The following is a 19,879-nucleotide window of genomic DNA, read 5'->3' on the forward strand; positions in this document are numbered from 1 at the left end:
AGGAGACACTAGGGGATTCCACTCTCCACGCACAGGAGGTGTGTGCGCGAGCAGCCATTGCTGGCCTATAGGGCAGGCGCTCTGAGTTCTCTTTCTGCACCTCAGCAGCTTTCTGGGCGCGGAAGGGGGACATGATGTGAGGGAGTTTTTCCAGGTGCACCAGCCTCGCACGTCAGGAGAGCAAATACGCAGCCTCCGAGATCAGTATGGGACGACCCATTCTAGCCCAGACGAGGTGATGGAGCTTGCCACCGAGTACTATAGTCACCTCTTCCAGCAAGAGACAGCCTCAGCTAGAGGACAACGATGTAGACAGCAGGTCTAGGATAATATCTCATCCCTCGTCACAAAGGAGATGGGACGCTCCCTCCTAGTCCCCCTTCACAGAGAAGGAACTAGAGGAGGCTTTCCATACACAAGACGGGCAGAAATGCCAGGGAGAGGATGGCCTCTCTAAGGCTTTCTTCACTACCTTCTGGGAAGTGGTGAAGAACCCCCTACTGATGGCCTTTCAGGAGATTTTCACTTCACGACAGATGCCAGGGAGTCTATCGGCAGGCCTTATCATTCTTATCCCCAAAGGGGGAGACCGGCTGAAGCTTTCCCAGTGGAGACCGATCACCTTATTGTCAGTGGCCTATAAGGCACTGGAAAAGATGATTGGTAGGCGACTACACCCCTTGCTTCCAGACATCATCCATGACACATAGACAGGCTTCGTCCAGGATAGGAGCATCTTTGACAATGTACTCATCTTCTTTGAGGCGACAAAGTCGGCCCAACACAGTTGGCAAAGACTGGTCGTACTACTCTTGGATTTTGAGAAAGCCTATGACAAGGTGGACTCGGATTTCCTAGAGGGCACCATGGTGAGGTTGGGTTTCCCCCACACTTGGATTTTTGGGGTCTCCACACTTTACAGATCGGCCACCAGCAGGGTTCTCATAGAAGGGAGGCGAGGAGAGGAGTTTTGGCTGGAGAGATCAGTCCGACAAGGCTGCCCCCTAGCCCCGTACCTGTTTCTTCTCTTTGCAGAGGCAATGTCTCACTTCCTCAGGTCACATGTGAGCGGATTATGTGGCCTTCGACTTCCAGTAAGAGAGGAGACCAAGTTGTTAGACTCAGAGCGTGCAGATGATACAACGCTCTACATAGAGGACGACGAGTTGATGCTAGAGAGAGTGAGGTTGGCTCTTGAGGTGTTTTGTTCTGCAGCAGGAGCAAAAATCAACTGGTGAAAGTCGGTTGGTTTCCTCACAGACCAGGACTCTAGCACAAGTGGGGCGTCCACCTGGGATTTAGATGGGTCAACAGAGGACAAACCGTCTGGTACCTAGGGTTCCAAGTGGGACTCGACATCACTCCCGCCCAGCAGTTTCTTCCAATCCTCGATTCTATTCGGAGGAAGCTGACCTACTAGAGCACGGCTCGCCTCTCACTAGCCGAGCGAGCCTTGGTAGTTAACTAGGTCCTCCTAGCAACGGCCTCGTACATCACCTCGTGTTGGTGCTTCTCCTCCTCCTGCGTAATGCAACTTTGGTCCGGGTCAGACGGCTCCACGGATTCCAGAGCCCAAGAGGCGTGGGCGACCATCATACGACATTGGTCAGAGGGAGGGCAGACCTGGAAGGTCCTATTGCAAGAGAGTCTTCAGGACTATAGACCGGGGCTTGGCGGTGAGTGGAGGCCGTCCCTGAGATGGACCTTCATGTCAGCCCAAATCACCTCCCCCAGATCACCCTTCCTACGCAGCTTGCTCTGCGTGTGGCAGGGCCTCTGTAAGGCCCTAATCCAGAGCCCCCCAGGCTGCGAAGAGGAGATAGACCGTTAGCCGGTGATTTGGAACCCCAGGTTAGGGACCGGAAAGGGCCACAGATTGGCGAGCGTCCCCACATCAAGTGGGCTGGCCGGAAGGCTGGCTTGGCTCATACGATCAGGACTTCGCGGGAGGTGTACAAGATGGCAGACGAGAAGGTGTTGCAGCAAGTATCAGGCTGCTAGCGAGGAGTGGAGTTGAGGAGAAGGGAGATAGACGCAGCAATACCTCAGGAGTGGCTTGCTCCCCCGATACGAGAGCCGATAGAGCCCGGGGAGGTATGGGCCACGAGGGTTTCACCAACAGGCATCCCCCTACAGGTGGCAGGAAGAGTGGGTGGCGCTCCACCTGGGACCTTTTTCACAGTGCAAGAGTGGGGGCGTTTGGCTCTTGACAGAGGGCAGCAGGATGCATAGTTACACGAAACGCCGTTTCTGGCGTTTTAGAAACGCTACAACGTTTCTAGAAACGAAAACGCCCAAGAAACGGCGTTTCTGCAGACTGCGATTTGGGGCAAAACTTTGGCCCGCGAACGTGAGCGCCCCCAGACTCCCACATTCCAGTCGACTTTTCTCTCCACTCTGTCAGGCCTGCTCCTTTGTCGACTGAGGACTCAGAGTTGAGATCTAGATACACATTGAGCAGCTCACTTCAGGGATGTATGACTGATATGGATCAGAGATCATTTGGCCGTTTTCTGGGAGAGGCATGGCACATCAGAGAGCAGAGCACACAGCGGGTCCCAGTCAGAGAGGGGCCCACCCAGACGACTATTACACAGTTCTTTCAGACAGATAGAGTGAGAGCTACTGTACCAGCCTCCAACCAGACCTCCGGGCTACCCAGAGAGGGGCCCACCCAGACGACTATTACACAGTTCTTTCAGACAGATAGAGTGAGAGCTACTGTACCAGCCTCCAGCCAGACCTCCGGGCTCACACTACAGCAGGCTGAGGACCAGCGTACCCGACGCCGCACGAGGATCCGCGGGTTTCGTACCCCACAGCCACACCGACAGGAGATCCGGAGGATTCTTGATCTACATCGACAGCAGACTGAGATCCGACGGCACTCGACACATTGGATCTCAGATCTCCAGTTTGCTCTTTCTCCACCGCCGATGTACCACATCCTGCATCCAGGAGGGATCACCTGCTATTAGCGACTTCGACGACTGCTACTAGGATAGTATATCTCCCTGCATCTGTTACATATACACATCGCACCACTTTATCATAGCCGACAGTTGTTCCCCTATCACAGCCGACATTTGTTCCCCTTTTATAGCCATTATCTGGAGTACCAGAGCTACATACGCACATACACATACACGACACTTATCACACTCACAGCACCGTATTTTCAGTTTCCAGTTTTTAGCTTTTCATTCAACACTTTTATTTTGGATAGCTGGACCTCATCAGTTGTATCACAGTTTGTCTCATAGGCCAGTTTTGGTCTTTAGAAGACGTTAATATAACTCTCTCTCTCTCTCTCTCTCTCTCTCTCTCTCTCTCTCTCTCTCTCTCTCTCTCTCTCTCTCTCTCTCTCTCTCTCTCTCTCTCTCTCTCTCTCTCTCTCTCTCTCTCTCTCTCTCTCTCTCTCTCTCTCTCTCTCAAATTTTCGTGTGGTTGTAGGTTGTAGCCTGTGAATCGTGATTCTAATTCGTGAAGCTATGACCATCTCACGCTGCAGCCTGATGCTCTCTTGTGTGACTATGTCTTATCATTTATGTTTATGGTCATTGATTGAGAACTCAGTGGACCATCACCCGTGGTGTTTTATGGATCATTAGTTATCAACTTATCTTTTATACTCTTGTATCTTTTTTTCATGATTCATGAATATGATCCAGCCTCTAGGTGTTTTTGTGATTCATGTATATCTATTATCATGTTACATGTAAATTGTAATGATCTAATCTTTAAAGTGTGATCTATGAATATCTTTAGAGTGTGTATTCTTCCAACGATTTACTCAAGTCCAATATATGTAAACTGGTCTACAAAGAACCTTTGTAGATGTGTGAGGTGTCTTCTATAAACTAGTATTTGGAATGTTTAGGGAGGCATGGTGTTTCATGTTTCATATGTACACAAGAGAGCATGCATGTCAAAATAGCATGATCTGCTGCTATGCCAACTGGTCTCTTAGATATCTTAAAGTTTTGGATGTTCGGTATTAATGTTGGCGAGCCTATCAAGTAGTCCACAGTACTTGCCCCTCCTTTGTGATTCCAAAATGTCAGATTGTTAGATCTTGGCCATTGTGGTAGACCATTAAAGATGGCTAGTCTCTGTGCACTTCCCAAAGTCAATAGGTGTGTCCCATAGGTATTCACTTCATTATCCCGGGCTCTCCTGCGTAGGCCTATTTCATCTATGTCGATCTCTTTGAACATGGCATTATCATGCATATAAAAGTCACTCTATCTATCTCCAATGCGTGCATTGAAATCTCCTACTAATAATATGTCCCCAATGCTAGTATATCTCATGATATCCTCATAAAGTACATCAAAGGGAGATCCATCTCGTGTAGCATAGGTAGAATTTGCAAGAGAAAAGTAGCATATTGCGATAAACATATCCTCGTGGCCTTCCTGCATATATCCTAATCCATAAATATCGCGCATCATCATCTCTTTTTATTACTTGCACTATCCCGTTGAGGCCTTCCCGGTATAGTATGACCACACCTCCAGAACCCCTAGTGCTTCCTGGTTTTCTAACTGTTGGGCGAAATGCACTTTCCCACATGTATCCCCGCACGTCTAGTAGTCAGCTACCTTTACATTGGTGTGTTTCTGTGTACATTGCTATATCTATGTTTCGGAAGCTATCTTCAAAGTAACCAGCATCCAAGCATAGGGCTCCATTACAATTCTTTATTGACATCCGAAGTGTCTCATAGGCCTCGTACCGTCATGAAGTCCTTTTGTCCGTGATGATGACTTGTCCATCCCTATAAACAGCCCACTTTCCCTCTTTGCGAGCCTCCAATACCTTGGGTATGTGTTCTCTACGATGCGCTATTTGTGCTGGGGTAAGGTCCTCATCCAAATAAATCTTATCACCCTTGAGGGCTTTCCTCTTGGAGAGGAAGGCCTTTTTTTTTCTCTATGTCCCCAAAGCAAAGAATTAGAGCCTTGTCCTCTTTCCCCACTCTCCAAGCATTGACGATAGGTACATCTAAAGCCCCAATTTTGTCAGCAAGTGTCTTAGCATCTTCTTGTGGGCTGCTCTTCTCCTCCCATCCTATTACCCATACATGTAAAACCCTAGCCCGTCTCCTAGCCTCTTCTTCCAAGGTAGCCTTTATTACTTTAGTCTTGTTCACTGATGTTCCCTTATTCATTTTTACTACCTCAATCCATGGGCTGGCTGCTTCTATTTGCTTCTGTGTTGTCTTTGCCACTCTGCCCATGAGTGAACCTCCCTTTCGCATGCCTCCAAAGCCTCTTTCTCTTTTTGTAGTTCTTCTCGCACGTTCATTTCTTTTTTCTTACATGTATTCAATTATTCCCCCAATTCTAAGATTTCATATTTGTAGGCATCTACCACTTTCAGTATTTCAATTTCCAGCGTGTGCATTTCGGACAGTGTTTGTGCATGTAAGTCATTCTTAATCTTTATCTGCATGTCTTGCATTTATGCCCTCTAATTTACTATCAGTTCGGCTTTGACCTACTCTCGTATTTCTTTCTCCAATTCTTGTCTCATAATTCATAGTTCAGAGCGAATCATGAGATGAATTTCTTTGTTTTTTTTTTCATTCATGGTGCGTGAGGTCTTTCCATGCCTGTCAGATGCGGGGAGACGGTCCAATCATGGACCCTACAGCCATACGTCTTGTACCGTGTGTTCTTAGAAGGGGTGTTGAACATTGCTTCCATGGACAATTGTGTTAGTTCTTGATCAGATTCGTCTCCCAGATATTCATTTTCCACAGTTTGACGCTTGCATTTGTCTACATTATCCATCTCTCACACACTGTGTGCAAAGCCACTCAGGTTGTACTTTGTACTGTCAAATCAGAGCAATTTCTGTGATTCCTACAAACTTCCACGGTTTCCCTAATCCCTCACTAAATTTTTGCAAGTCCAGTAATCTTTTACGAGCACAAATGCCTTCACATTGTTTATAGTCACTGCAGAAATACAAGTTGCAGCCCCCAGTCAGTGCATTACTGCATACTCCAATACATGATCAAAATCAAAGTCAATGCATCATAGCCTAGTCCACAACCCAGTGCATCAATACATTCGCCAGTGCATCAATACATTCGCCAGGGGTTGTCCCCCTATACAAAAACGCGACTCTTTAGAGCAGCTCCTTCATGTCAGCATTCATGCTAGACTGTCGTCCTTCCTGGCAGACTGCCGTCTCTTGGAGGACGGACCTCACAGTTCCCTCTGGTCCCGTCACTCATCACGATAGACACATCCGTCATGCTAAGCAAGCTTCATCTGTCACGCGACGTCCCGTCATGTCCATCACGTCAGCGTCACACGTCACGCCAGCATCACATAGCAACTGTCACACCCACCAGCATTCCGTCAACATTCGCCTGTCACACAGCATTCGTCACAGGCCTGTGAACATTTCCCCGTCATAGGCCTGTCATCATTTGCCCGTCACACAGCATTCGCCCGTCAGAGAGAGAGAGAGAGAAAGAGAGAGAGAGAAATGAAATGAAATTACCTTTTACGAAAAAAAAAAAAGAAATGAAATGAAATGAAATGATATATTAACGTCTACAAAAGACCAAAATGACCTATGAGACCATGAGTTACAATCATGTGTATGATGGTACAACTGTCTGGGCAAAATATGTATATAACACAAAGCAAAATAACAAAAGAAACTAACTATAGCTATGTGTAAAACATAGAGCTCTATCTAGTAACAATGAGCTCCAAATGGTACAGTCTCATGTGGGGATCCACGCTAAAGCCCAACGTCATTTGCGCTTTCCTTCCTCTGCACCTACCTTTCCGGTTCGTTGTAACCACGCTCGACGGTGCTCTTTGTCTCTTGCTTCTACCATTCCACCTCGACCTACTCTTCTTGCGCAGTTGGAACAGAGTACCGTGTTTTTGTGCATCCACCTTGCCCGTTCCAGCCTTCCCTCAACACTATCTCCCACGGGGTGGAGTTGGAAAAAACGGCTGCGGTCGAGGCCCAAAAAGAAGTGCATCTTGACCTCTACCTTTTAACAAAGTAAACCCAAAAGACATAAAAAACTCGCCCACCAATAGTAATCCCAACCAATCGGAAAACTGGGGGTTGAACAGGGAACGGTGTCTCGAATTTCCACGCGTATTGATGCGACGACCAAATGTAAACCCATCCAACCTTGTAAACGCAACGAGCCCGGAGGAATTGAGTGTGTGGGCTGCCAATGCAAGGAGACGATAAATTCTGTGGTGCGCACCTTTAATGGGGCATTCCACGAAGCTGCTTGTAGGGTCCCGAAGCAAACTAACTCTACTACAAGTTCTTGAATCTTAGATCAAAAGTAAACCCAGCCATTGTGGTAAATCCGGCCTTCGAAGTAAACTACGCCAACCTGGAACCAAAAGCCGAAAACTCTCAGTATAACCCATAGGAAACTCTCGGTATAGCCTGCAGGAAACTCTTGCACATAGGGTGCAGGCCGCATTCGTGAGATATTTTGGACAGAGGTCTGAGGCCCATATTGCTAGCAAATACAAGCTCACGACATCATCTGAACGAAGGTTTGAGGTCGTTTGCCATTTGCTGCTCATGGCTTCCACAATAAGGTGCACATCTCTCTCTCTCTTTCTCTCATGTTTGCATTGAACGCATTGTGACATTGGCATCATGTTTTGGTCGTACGTATATATGTAGTCAACATGCATGGATTACGGAAAGTGACATCGAGATCAATGATCTTGACACTGAGGAAGAAACATCAGATAGATCATCAAGCGATGAAGTTGATTTGGTTGATTTCTTTAGTGGAGACAATGATTCGGCACCACAAGAAAGCACTATCAATGCACCAAGCCCAACTATCTATACCTCATCGAAGTACTTCTCTATCGATAGAGAGACTTACGGCTTGATGGTCAGTGATTTGAGCGAGCAAAAGGCCATCACATTGGAGATGCTCAAGCAACTCCATAGGTAGAAATGCCAATGGACACATTATATTGGCCTTGAAATCAGAGCCATCATTGCGCATTGCATATATAGAGGAGTGGGAGAGCATATTCCTTGAAAATCACATAAACAAGCTTACGGATGCTCACGAGGGCATCAATGTCACAATTGATTCCATCAAATCCACGCGGTGTACTGACTTGAGAAGGCATGGCATTCCTCTTGCGTATGTGAGAGATCTCATCGGTGGGTGTACTTGCAAGGTGTCCACAAGGCCCCGTGGTTATCACGGCCCATTTCTATTTCATGCGAAGGTTCTGGAAAGAAGAGCACCCAGCTTGAAGCTTACTACAGATAGATCTCTTGTCGAGCGGAGGCTTCAAGAAATCATACTTGAACACAAAGTTAGGTTGGGCAAGGTCCGCTCAACCAAAAAGCATGGTTGAGGGAAGACAATAGTGAAATATGCATGTCATCGCAATGGTAGAGAGACTCGAAAGGGCTCCCAAATCCCTAGGTTGCGAACCTCGAAGAAATGTGGTTGCCCTTTCAAGGTGCAGATCGAGTACAAAGACGATCTCCATGATGTCACTATACGGGTCCATGGACCACACGAGGGTCATGTAGCTGAATCTCATGCTGACTTGTATCACTTGCCGGTGCATCCACCTATGATTGATTGCTGCAAGGATGACCTGTTTGACGTTGGGACATGTCGCCACATCGCCAAGATGAGCCTAACCAAGCAGCGATTTCATTTGAAAAATGCATCTCCATTTGATCGTGTCATTTATAGGTTCTTCATGATACCAAGGGAGGTGCATACACTATCATACCAAATGCGAACTAAAGGTATATTACCTTCTAAGCCATTGCGCTATGATATTAGATTACTTTTGAGCGTCAATGTTCTACGTGTCCTGTAGGCAAACTTTCGAAGGATGATTGGACGGCAATGTATTTGGAGGCTCTCCATCTATGAGATCAAAACAAGGTATTTGTCATATTCTCATTAATGTTTATACGCTGCAAAAATTAGTACATCTATTTGATAGTGTCATCTACATGGTCCTTTACGTACTCTATTGCCAACCATACAATCCTCATGCAAAAGAGGACAAGGACAAACCATTCGTACAGATAGTCCAGGACGAATGGATGTTGCAAATGAGTAAGAGGTACTCAAAGAATAATGCCTGGGCAATCGATAGCGCATTCAAGACCAATGTATTTGGTCTTCCGCTTTATGCGGCGGTTTTACCAAACCAACATGGGGTGGGTATCCCTATTTGGTTTATGCTATGCACTAGTGACAATGGGTCAAACCAAGAGATTATGGCTTTGCAAATCACCATAAGACTAGTCCTCTCTAGGATGGGAGATATTCGCCCTGCTGCCCTGGTGATTGATAAGTCCCAGCCAGAGCTGGAGACGCTCTCGAAGGCTGTTCTGGAGGACCCTCATTGTTGGACCACTGGCTACCTTGGTGGCAACAAACGTCAACATGCATGCCATACTATTCTATGTTGGTTCCACACAAAGAAAGCATGGGTTGAAAATCCCTTGCCACAAGTACACCTTTTCATGATCGTTTTACTTTTAAGCATTATAATTTGTGAATTCCGTGAGCTTGACAGTGAGTACTTCACATCTTCTTGCGTGAATCAAGATCCCTGCAGATAAGTGCGATCAAGATCCCTGCAGATAAGTGCGATCATTGTATGCCTCTTTCTCCAATCTTACATATTGCCCTACAGAGTCGCACTTTGATTATCTGTTTGAGCAATTGGTTCATCATTATTCCGCTCATCCAAATGTGGTCCGATACGTTACCAATGGATGGTGTGGGAAAGATTATATTTGGCGTGCAAGATGGCCCAAGTTTAGTCGCATGTTTCCACATGGCAATGTCGACACAACCAACCTCATCGAGAGACTTTGGCAATATATCAACTACACTCTACTTGATACTAGAATCAATAGGTCCATTTTAGATCTGCTCCACGCCCTTGTTAGTGACTCGTCATCGGGATCTAGAATGGGTGGATCGGCGCTAGAGTTTTTGAAGCAAAAGCAAGAGATAGGTAATGTGGTCAATTTCCATTCTATTTCCACATTTCACCTTTCCTTGAAACGCATTGTTATCTTATACGTGTTTGTTATGCTAGCCGATTCTGAGCGCTTCAAAGTCTATGGGTCAAGCAAGAGTCATACGGCTAGATTGGCAGCAGGGGAGAAGACTCTTCAGCGGTATAAGCAAGATCCCTTGTCTGTTCAAGTCATTAACGAGGGGATCGTGCTGTTTAAAATGGCGAGCACAAGCCAACATGCAAAATGCTATCATGTAAGTATACAATTAAACTACTATGATTGCCCTGATTGGTCGACTGACTGTAAACATCTTCATGGTTTGAGACTCATCTTGAAGAGTCATTTTCCTCACCTTCATAAGGTTCTCCCTGTCATCGATAGTGCACATGCGTTTGATGACATGAAGGACATACGGCTAGATTGGCAACAGGGGAGAAGATTCTTCAGCGGTATGAGCAAGATCCCTTGTCTGTTCAAGACATTAACGAGGGGATCATGCTATTTAAAATCGCGAGCACAACCCAACATGCAAAATGGTATCATGTAAGTGTACAGTTAAACTACTGTCATTGCCCTGATTAGTCGACTAACTGTAAACATCTTCATGGTTTGAGACTCATCTTGAAGAGTCATTTTCCTTACCTTCATGAGGTTCTCTCCATCATCGATAGTGCGCATGCCTTTGATGACATGAAGGAAAGACCAGGTGGCAATGAAATCCCAGGATTGAAGAGACCAGGTTACGATGGTGGTGTGCAGGAAGGGCATCACGTGTCCTCCATCGCAGACTTTAGAGGGCTCCTTCAGAGGATCAAGGATGGGATTTCATCCTACACACGGGCACAGATGGATGCTTGTATGCACCAATTGGAAAGTGCTAAAGAGTCTCTTATTCACATGTTTACTCCACAGGAGATTGACATGCGTAGGAAGGGCGGGATGTATCAGATCCAGGAAAATGTCACACAGACATGCCTAGGGCATGGCAAGGATCATCGTCCTCGTCCAAACGACGAGGGGAGTGCTCATGGCAACCCAAGCGTCCATCTATCATAGGTGTATTAAGGCGCAAGCATCAACGAGGAAGGGGCCATGTGAGGTTTAGCCCAAAACCTCACATATATTGTCCTCATTGTTACACCAAAAGATTTTTTATGGACCCTCGGACAGTGTATCCATGCCATACTTGCCATGCACTGCTCTCTCTATCGTTGCGGTATGCTCCTCGTTCAGCGGGGTTTATCTTGATCGGCAGGGTGGTGCGACTGTATGGTGAGTCCTACATTGGCACTTGTAGTATTTTTTATTGCACGTACACAAGTGAGAATGAGGAGCAACAATTTACTCTCTCATTCCCCGATGGGTCCACGATCACAGAAGTTTTGGCATCTAAAACCTTAACATAAGAAACTGAAATCCAAATACTAAAGTCTAAACCATTACCCCAAACCATTAACCCCAAAGCATTAACCCTAAATCATATCATAAGATCCTAAAGCATTAACCATGTGCTCGTTGCGTGAGGATGTAAAGATGTTTGTTGCTTTCGTTGCATTCGTTCTATTCATTGACATAATAAACCATGACATAAAAAACCTTGATATAATAAACCATGACATAAAAAACTTAGCACTAAAGTCTAAACCATTACCCTAAAGCACTAAGCCCAAAGCATTAACCCTAAACCATAGCATAAGAGCATTACCTTTAACCATGTGCTCGTTGCGTAAGGATGTGAGGATGTTCGTTGCTTTCGTTGTATTCGTTCTGTTCATTCACATAAGAAACCTTGACATAAAAAACCTTAACATAAGACCCTCTAGAATCCAAATACTAAAGCCTAAACCAAGATCCTAAAGCATTAACCCTAAACCATTAACTCCAAAGCATTAACCCTAAACCATATTATAAGATCCTAAAGCATTAAGCACGTGCTCGTTGCGTAAGATTGTGAGGATGTTCGTTGCTTTCGTTGCATTCGTAATAAACCTTGACATAAAAAACCTTAACATAAGAAACCGGAATCCAAATAGTAAAGCCTTAACCAAGATCCTAAAGCATTAACCCTAGACCACGTGCTCATTGCGTAAGGATGTAAGGAAGTTCATTGCTAGCATGGACCCTTCATTCTATTCATTGGAATAACCATAAAGCATAATACAAGAAACCATAAAGCATTAACATAGGAAAACATTTTTGCATCATTCTCAAATCATAAAACATTAAATGCAAACCATAAAGCCTTAACCAAGATCCATAAGAAACCTTGACATTAAAAAACTTAACATAAGAAACCTTGCATAAGTATCCTTACATAAAAGACCATAAAGCCTTAACCAAGTACGCGACAACAACCAAAATCTGTCACAACAACAAGTACATAACAACAAGTAGTTCGATGAGTAGTCTTATGTAATCCATGTCGCATAACATAATCCATGGCATAATCCACGTCAAGTACTCATAATCCACGACAAGTGAGTCATAATCTATGACAAGTGCATGACAACAAAAAGTACTCATAACCATAATATAATCCATAATATAATCCACATTTAGTACTCATAATCCATGACTGCCACAAACCAAGTACATGTCCACAACCGAATAATCCACACAAGATCACCTCTCCAGCACTCCAAGTGCCCACTGGTGAAGGTCCTCCTTCAAAGATGTAACATATGCGACATTGAACCATTTTCTTGTTAACTACAATACGATAAGTTGATTATGGATTGCGAAATGCACACTAGACCATTCAAAGTCGCATAGCAAAAGGCAATTATACCAGTATAGGCTTACCCAGTTCTTGGTTGGTTTCCCAACCACGCCACCCTCGATGAGTAGTCTTCTGTAAGCCATCATGTAGAATCCACAGTCTACTGCATTTGTTTGTTGAGAGGCCTGTGAAAAGAAACGCTTCATCTTTATGTGAACAACCCTATATTACATTTCTAAGTGATAACATTACTTTAACACTATAGTGGCACACCTTAATGTGGACGAGCTTCATTTTATCCACGTCCGATAGAAACTTGACATACTTTGGATCTGTACAACGCCTCGATAATGCAAACACGGCCCTGAAACACACAAAAGCAATGAACAGAATACACATGTGATACAACATATTATATGGATGCCTATAGATTGATAAGATACATGTGCACATAGAGTAGACACTTCATGAAATCAATGCATCCCAACAAGTCAAGACATAGAATGGAGCCTTGATCACCATGTAATTTGTCAACTCTTTTTAGTATAGGGTTGAAAACCACAAATAGGCGCCAATATAATATGTACATCAAAGACTGCTATTAAACTCAACACATCAAGGGGCTATGATTTGTCATTTCCATTAAGTAGGCATATAGGAACTACAAAGCTCACAAGTACTGGAAGAAGTATAATGTAGCTCTCGTGGGATCGCAGCCATCAAAGTAATTTCTCAATGACACACCATCGTCTTGTGGCTCGACTATATTGATGTATGGAAACCACAGACTATCCACGAAACATACATCACGTACGAACTCTCTTGAAATCACATACTCCATCCAACTATGAATGAAAACCAAAATTAGTTTAGTAAAATAATAAAACCCCAAGTCCTAATCATCAAGCAACCACCAAGAAAACTGTAACCAGTTTAGTAAACTTACATGGCAAATAAATTCATAGTACAGGTGGATGCTTCCTCTACGCACCGCAATGCATCCAACAAAGCATGGTCGACATACACACGGAGTTTTGAATATAGAGCCACAAACTCGATATGTACGAAACTCTCTAACCTGAAATGATACCATAAAGCAACCACACACAATACAACCAAGCACGACGCCCTACAACGCCATAACCCATCCACCTCAAGGTGTGTTCTTATTAATTGTAATGCTTTCTATATGTTGTATTTCTTGTAGTTATGCTTGGTTGCATTGTGTGTGGTTGCTTTATAGTATCATTTCAGGTTAAAAAGTTCCGTACATACCAAGTTCATGACTCTATATTCAAAACTCTATGTGTATGTCGACCATACTTTATTGGATGCATTGCAGTACGTAGAGAAAGCATCCACCTGTACTATGCATTTATTCACCATGTAAGTTTACTAAACTAATTACAGCTTTCTTGGTGGTTGTCTAATGATTAGGTCTTAGGATTTTATTATTTTACTAAACTAATTTTGGCTTTCATTCATAGTTGGATGGAGTATGTGATTCCAAGAAAGCACGTACGTAATATATGTTTCATGGATACATCAATATAGTCGAGCCACAAGACAATGGTGTGTCATTGAGAAATTACTTTGATAGCTGCGATCCCACGAGAGCCACATTATATTTCTTCCAATACTTGTGAGGTTTGTAGTTTCTACATGCATACCTAATGGAAATGACAAATCATAGCCCCTTGATGCACTGAGTTTAATAGCAATCTTTGATATACATATCACATTGGCGCCTATTTGTGGTCTTCAATCCTATGCTAAAAAGATTTGACAAATTACCTGGTGATCAAGGCTCCATCCTATATCTTGACTTGTTGGGATGCACTGATTTCACAAAGTGTCTACCCTATGTACACAGGTATCTTATCAATCTATAAGCATCCATGTAATATGTTGTGTCACATGTGTATTCTGTTCATTGCTTTAGTGTGTGTTTTAGGACCGTGTTTGCATTATCGAGCCGTTGTACAGACCTAGAGTGTGCCAAGTTTCTGCTGGACATGGATAAAATGAAGCTCGTCCACATTAAGGTGCGCCACTATAGTGTTAAAGCAATGTTGTCACTTAGAAAATGTAACATAATGTTATTCACATAAAGATGAAGTGTTTCTTTTCACAGGCCCCTCAACAAACAAATGCAATAGACTGTGGATTCTACGTGATGGCTTACATAAGACTACTCATCGAGAGTGGCGTCGTTAAGAAACCAACCAAAAACTGGGTAAGGCTATACTGGTATAATTGCCTTTCGCTATACGACTTTGAATGGTCTAGTGTGCATTTGGTAATCCATAATCAACTTATCGTATTGCAGTTAATAAGAAAATGGTTCAATGCCACATATGTTACATCTTTGAAGGAGGACCTTCACCAGTGGACACTTGAAGTACTAGAGAGGTGATCTTGTGTGGATTATTCGATTGTGGACATGTACTTGGTTTGTGGCAGTCATGGACTACTCACTTGTCATGGATTATGAGTACTAGACATGGATTATGTTATGGTTATGAGTACTTTTTGTTGTCATATACTTGTCAGGGATTATGACTCGCTTATCATGGATTATGAGTACTTGACGTGGATTATGCCATGGATTATGTTATGCGACATGGATTACATAAGACTACTCATCGAACTACTTGTTGTCATATACTTATTCTTGTGACAGATTTTGGTTGTTGTCCCGTACTTGGTTAAGCCTTTATGGTCTCTTACGAAATGATACTTATGCAAGGTTTCTTATGTTAAGTTTTTTTATGTCAAGGTTTCTTATGGATCTTGGTTAAGGCTTTATGGTTTGGATTTAATGCTTTATGGTTTGAGAATGGTGTAAAAAATTTTTCTTATGTTAATGCTTTATGGTTTCTTGTGTTATGCTTTATGGTTATTGCAATGAATAGAACGAAGAGTCCATGCTAGCAGCGAACTTCCTTACATCCTTATGCAACGAGCATGTGGTTTAGGGTTAATGCTTTGGGGTTAATGGTTTAGGGTTAATGCTTTAAGATCTTAGTTAAGGCTTTACTATTTGGATTCCAATTTCTTATGTTAAGGTTTTTTATGTCAAGGTTTATTACGAATGCAACGAAAGCAACGAGCATTCTCACAATCTTACGCAACGAGCACCTGCTTAATGCTTTAGGATCTTATGATATGGTTTAGGGTTAATGCTTTGGGGTTAATGGTTTAGGGTTAATGCTTTAGGATCTTGGTTTAGGCTTTAGTATTTAGATTCCACGGGGTCTTATGTTAAGGTTTTTTATGTCAAGGTTTATTATGTCAATGAATAGAACAAATGCAACGAAAGCAACGAACATCCTCACATCCTTACGCAACAAGCACATGGTTAAAGATAATGCTCTTATGCTATGGTTTAGGATTAATACTTTGGGATAAATGCTTTAGGGTAATGGTTTAGGCTTTAGTATTAAGGTTTTCTATGTCATGATTTATTATGTCAAGGTTATTTATGTCATGGTTTATTATGTCAATGAATAGAACGAATGCAATAAAAGCAACAAACATCTTTACATCCTCACACAACGAGCACATGGTTAATGCTTTAGGATCTTATGATATGGTTTAGGGTTAATACTTCGGGATTAATGACTTGGGGTAATGGTTAAGGCTTTAGTGTTTGGATTCCAGTTTCTTATGTTAAGGTTTTTCATGTCAAGGTTTCTCATGTTTAGAATTCTTATACAATAAATAGAACAGATGTAAAAATGAGACGCCAAAATCAACAATGAGACGCCAATGGGATTCCACTAAAATGGGCAATCATGTGTACAATACAAACATCCTGAACCTAGATGCCAAAACTTCCATGATCGTGGACCCATCGAGAATGAGAGAGCAAATTGTCGCTCCTCGTTCTCACCGGTGTAGGTGCAATAAAAAATACTACAAGTGTCAATGTAGGACTCACTATACAGTCGCACCGCCCTGCCGATCAAGATAGATCCCGCTCGACGAGAAGCATACCGCAAGGATAGAGAGAGCAATGCATGAGCAATGCATGGCAAGTATGGCATAAATACACTGCCAGAGGGTCCACCAAAAATGTTTTGGTGCAACAATGACAACAATATTTCCGAGATTTTGGGCTAAACCTCACACGGCCCCTCCCTCGTTGATACTTGCGCCTTAACACACCTACGATAGATGGGCACTTGGGTTGCCATGAGGACTTACCCCCATGGTTTAGACGAGGACGATGATCCTTGCCAAACCTCAGGCGTGTCTGTTTGATATTTTCTTGGATCTGATAGATCCCGCCCTTCCTAGGCATATCAATCTCCTATGGAGTAAACATGTGAACAAGAGACTCTTTAGCACTTTCCAATTGGCACATGCAAGCATCCATCTGTACCGGTGTGTAGAATGGAATCCCATCCTCGATCCTCTGAAGGAGCCCTCTAAAGTCTGTGATGGAGGACACGAGATCCCCTTCCTGCACACCACCATCGGAACCTGGTCTCTCCAATCATGGGATTTCATCGCCACCTGGTCTTTCCTTCCTATCATCAAAGGCATGCGCACTATCGATGAAGGGGAGAACCTCATGAACGCGAGGAAAATGGCTCTTCAAGGTGAGTCTCAAACCATGAAGATGTTTACAGTCAGTCGACCAATCAGGGCAATCACAGTAGTTTGACTGTACACTTACATGATACCATTTTGCATATTGGGTTGTGTTCGCCATTTTAAACAGCATGATCCCCTCATTAATGACTTGAACAGACAAGGGATCTTGCTCATACCGCTAAAGAATCTTCTCCCCTACTGCCAATCTAGCCGTATGACTCTTGCTTGACCCATAGACTTTGAAGCGCTCAAAATCAGCTGGCATAACAAACACATATAAGACAACAATGCATTTCAAGGAAAGGTGAAATGTGGAAATAGAATGGAAATTGACCACATTATCTATCTCTTGCTTTTGCTTCAAAAACTCCAACGCCGATCCACCCATTCTAGACCCAAGTGCCCATTGATCCTAAATCTAAAATGGACCTATTGATCCTAGCATCAAGTTGAGTGTACTTGATATATTGTCAAAGTCTCTCAATAAGGTTGGTTGTGTCCACATTACCATGTGGAAACATGCGACTAAACTTGGGCCATCTTGCACGCCAAATACAATCTTTCCCACACCATCCATTGGTAACGTGTCGGACCACATTTGGATGAGCGGAATAATGATGCAACAATTACTCAAACATATCATCAAACTGCGACTCTGTAGCGCAATGCATAAGATTGGACAAAGAGGCATACACATGATCATGCTTATCTGCAGGGACCTTGATTCACGCAAGAACATGTGAAATACTCACTGTCAAGCTCACGGAATTCACAAAAAGATAATGCTTAAAAGTAAAACGATTATGAAAAGGTGTACCTGTGGCAAAAGATTTTCAACCCATGCTTTCTTTGTGTGGAACCAGCATAGAATAATATGGCATGCATGTTGACGTTTATTGCCACCAAGGTAGCCAGTGGTCCAACAATAAGGATTCTCCAGAACAGTCTTCGAGACCGCCTCCAGCTCTGGCTGGGACTTATCAATCGCCAGGGCAGCAGGGCGAATATCTTCCATCCTAGAGACAACTAGTCTTATGGTGATTTCCAAAGCTATAATCTCTTGGTTTGACCCATTGTCACTAGTACATAGCCTAAACCAAATAGGGATACCCACCCCATGTTGGTTTGGTAAAACTGCCGCATAAAGCGGAAGACCAAACACATTGGTTTTGAATGTGCTATCAATTGCCCAAGCATTGTTAACATCCATTCGTCCTGGACTATCTGTACGAATGGTTTGTCCTTGTCCTCTTTTGCATGAGGATTGTATGGTTGGCAATAGAGTACGTAAAGGACCATGTAGATAAGACTATAAAATAGATATACTAATTTTCGTAGCGTATAAACATTAATGAGAATATAACAAATACCTTGTTTTGATCTCGTAGATGGAGAGCCTCCAAATACATTGCTGTCCAATCACCTTTCGAAAGTTTGCCTACAGGACACGTAGAACATTGACACTCAAAAGCAACCTAATATCATAGAGCAATGGCTTAGAAGGTAACATACCTTCATTTCGCATTTGGTATGATAGTGTCTCCACCTCCCTTGGTATCATGAAGAACCTATAAATGACAAGATCCAACGGAGATGCATTTTTCAAATGAAACTGCTCCTTGGTTAGGCTCATCTTGGGGACGTGGCGACATGTCCCAACATCAAACAGGTCATCCCTGCAGCAATCAATCAAAGATGGATGCACCGACAAGTGATACAAGTCAGCACGAGATCCAGGTACATGACCCTCGTGTGGTTCATGGACCCGTATAGTGACATCATGGAGATCGCCTTTGTACTCGATCTGCACCTTGAAAGAGCAACCACATTTCTTCGAGGTTCACAACCTACCGATTTGGGAGCCCTTTCGAGTTGCTCTACCACTACGATGACATGCATATTCCACTATTGTCTTCCCTAAACCATGCTTTTGGTCGAGCGAACCTTGCCCAACCTAACTTTGTGTTCAAGCATGATTTCTTGAAGCCTCCACTCAACAAGAGATCTATCTGTAGTAAGCTCCAAGATGGGTGCTCTTCTTTCCAGAACCTTCCCATGAAATAGAAATGGGCTGTCATAACCATAGGGCCTTGTGGACACCTTGCAAGTACACCCACCGATGAGATCTCTCACATACGCAAGAGGAATGCCATGCCTTCTCAAGTCAGTACACCACGTGGATTTGATGGAATCAATTGTGACATTGATACCCTCGTGAGCACCTGTAACCTTGTTTATGTGATTTTCAAGGAATAGGCTCTCCCACATCTCTATACATGCAATGCGCAACGATGGCTCTGATTTCAAGGCCAATATAATGTGTCCATCGTCATTTCTACCAATGCAAAGACATCTGATCCTTCTCCACTTCTTCATGTCGAGCAACTCTCTCCTATGGAGTCGCTTGAGCACCTCCAATGTGATGCCTTCTGCCCGCTCAAATCACTGACCATCAAGTCGTAAATCTCTCTATCGAAAGAGAAGTACTTCGATGAGGTATAGGTAGCTAGGCTTGGTGCATTG

At 43.6% G+C, this 19,879-nt stretch overlaps 1 protein-coding gene and 1 long non-coding RNA gene across 15 annotated transcripts in view; both read right to left on the minus strand.

Annotated features, from left to right (window-relative positions):
* The window catches only part of LOC148030242 (uncharacterized), a 218,635-nt gene that overhangs the window by 58,955 nt on the left and 139,801 nt on the right, over positions 1-19,879 (minus strand). The gene's annotated exons all lie outside the window — the stretch shown is intronic.
* Positions 12,372-13,102, minus strand: LOC148030243 (uncharacterized). Its single transcript, XR_015692152.1, has 3 exons — positions 13,028-13,102; positions 12,838-12,939; positions 12,372-12,699 (listed from the first exon to the last, which is right to left on the minus strand). It is a non-coding gene; the product is annotated as an uncharacterized LOC148030243 (long non-coding RNA).

This window comes from Lygodium microphyllum, chromosome 10 (genome assembly GCF_053477565.2).
Source record: "Lygodium microphyllum isolate KBCC chromosome 10, Lygodium_microphyllum_v1.1.10, whole genome shotgun sequence".
In the NCBI taxonomy this organism is placed as follows: domain Eukaryota; kingdom Viridiplantae; phylum Streptophyta; class Polypodiopsida; order Schizaeales; family Lygodiaceae; genus Lygodium; species Lygodium microphyllum.